Source organism: Vanacampus margaritifer, chromosome 2 (genome assembly GCF_051991255.1).
Source record: "Vanacampus margaritifer isolate UIUO_Vmar chromosome 2, RoL_Vmar_1.0, whole genome shotgun sequence".
Classification (NCBI taxonomy): domain Eukaryota; kingdom Metazoa; phylum Chordata; class Actinopteri; order Syngnathiformes; family Syngnathidae; genus Vanacampus; species Vanacampus margaritifer.
This window is the reverse complement of record NC_135433.1, coordinates 48,967,766-48,970,265: the sequence shown is the minus strand read 5'-3', so window position 1 is coordinate 48,970,265 and position 2,500 is coordinate 48,967,766.

Sequence of the window (2,500 nt, the reverse complement as noted above, 5' to 3'; positions counted from 1 at the left end):
ACTCGCTTGGGGTGTTTCGGCCGTGTCCGAGGTGAGGAGACGTATGTGGCCGGGGACAAACATAGCCGATGGGACGAGGTTTGTAAAGGTCCGCTTTACAAACCAAGTGCGTTCTCTACCATATTCCGTCAGGTTTAACACGGCGGGGGGGCCTGAATATTTTAGGGTCATTCATGACAGGCAAGTGAAGGTGTGCAGGGGGTGTCTCCAGCCTGACCATGTGTTGCGTGAATGCCCTGATTTTTGTTGCAGACGGTGTGGGGCCCAAGGCCATTATGCGCGGGAGTGTACAGAGCCCAGGGCCGCTAAATGTAAGGACTGTCATCAGTATCCCTCTGTGTGTGGATGCTCCGGCCACCTCGCCTCTGACCCAGAGGAAGGAGGTGGGGGTCCCCCACCTACGGTTGAAGTAGAGCACGGCCCTGGATCGAGAGAGGCCCTGTTAGATCGGGATGTGGAACCGGATTTACCTGACCAGGTGGCATTGGTGCCTGTGGTGGGGGGGGCTGGTGAAATGTCTCACAGTCCTGCCCCCGAGCAGGAGGGGGGGGCAGTGTCCTGCCCTACCTCTAATATCGTGGTGGCAGGGGCTGGACCGGGGAGGGGGATGGGTGAGGATCTGGCTCCACACCTTACCCCTGAAGCGGGGGAGCAGGCACTGAAGTCAGGCCAGACTCCCAAGTCTCAGCGCTCGAGAGCGGGCAGCAGGAGTCAGGTGCCGCATAGGCGGCCACTGTCTAAGAGTAGTGATAGGTCCAGATCACCGACCGGGAGGGTTGGGTCGAAACATGCCGATGGGTTTTGTGAGACCCAGCCTGGTAGTGATCGGCGGTCAGGGCTGCGGGGTGAGGGCCCCGTCTCATGCGGCACTGCCCGTTCTGAGTCTGCCACTGTAGATGCCACAACTGTTCCTACGGGCGTCGATCCCCAAGGGAATGAGGTCGCCCCGACAAAGACGAACAGGAAGTCTAAACGGTAGTCTAGATCAGGATGATGGTTCAACTCCTTTTTTTCTTCCTAATGACGCTCTCCCTAGTCTCCATTAATGCCCGGAGCTTGAGGAATAGGGAAAAGATGCACAGTGTGTTTCACGACACCACCTGGGACGTGCTGTGCATCCAGGAGACGTGGTGGGAGGCGGAGCATCTTCGCAAGGTAGAGGATATGGACATTGGTGTTTTGTACTGTGCTTTGGGCTCTGCACACTCCCGTGGTGTGGCTGTCCTAGTTAAGCCGGGTGTTTTCGGCGGGTCTTCTTTAGTGCGTGCGGACCCACATGGCCGCTTTATAGTGATTGATTTTCTGCGTGGCTCCACTAAATTTCGCTTTATAAATGTTTATGCGCCTAGTGAGGAGATGGAGAGGAAAACCTTCTTCGTTTCTGTTTTTCCTTATGTTACTGATTCCTCGTTTTTGATTGGCGACTTTAATATAGCGTTGTCAAAAATCGATCTCGGTCCGAACAACACATTCAGGAATGACGTTAGTCGAAGTTTTTTGATTGATGCTGCAGTGGCTGCTGATTTGTCCGAGGTCTGGAGAGGTCTCAACCCCCTGAAAAGGGACTATTCCCGGCGTCAGGTGGTGCAGGGGGTCCTCCTCCAGTCTCGGATAGATCTGTGTTTTGTTTCGAGTGCTTTATGGAAGTACATCGGTGGCAGCTCCTATGCATGTGTGGGCTGGAGCGATCACTCCCTTTTTTCCGTCAAACTTGACTTCCTGGGTGGTAAGAGGAATGGGGGGGTCTGGGTTTTTAATAATATGCTGCTTGCCGACCCCACTTTTGTAAATAAGATGGAGCACCTTTTTGATTGTTTTGATGATGAAATGGGAATTTGTGACTCTTTGGTTGATTGGTGGGAGCAGGCAAAGGCTAAAATTAAAAAGCTGTGCCTACGTTATAGTAAGCAGAGGAGGTGGGAGGAGTCCATCAGGGAGCACACGGTCCGGAGCCACCTCCAGGGACTTGCCGCCACCTCTGGTTTAGGCCCGGTAGATCCTGAGTATCTGGTGCTGCAGGAAGAGCTCAGGACTATACAGGTTAGTCGTGCTAGAGGGGCGGCACTTAGATCCAGGGCCCAGTATGCGGTAGAGGGCGAGCGCTCCACAGCTTTCTTTTTTGGTTTAGAGAAGTCCAGGCAGAGCAAGCTATACTTGGATGGCCTGTTGGATGAGTCAGGCAGGTGTCATAGTGATTTGGATGAGATTTTGGATATTGTAGGTAGGTTTTATGCAGATTTGTTTGATGGGGAAGGGATCAACGAGGTAAGCTGTAGTCAGGCTTTAGGTGCGCTTGATGGGTCTCTGAGCCCTAGTGACGCTGACAGCTGTGACGCGCCTATTTCTTTGGCAGAGGTTTCTGCAGCAATTAGGGGTCTCAATGCCTGTAGGAGTCCAGGAGAGGATAGTTTGAGCGCAGAGTTTTATAGTGCTTTCGCTCACAGGTTATCCCCGATTCTCCATACTCTGTATGGCGATATTGAGAGAGAGGGTCGGGTTT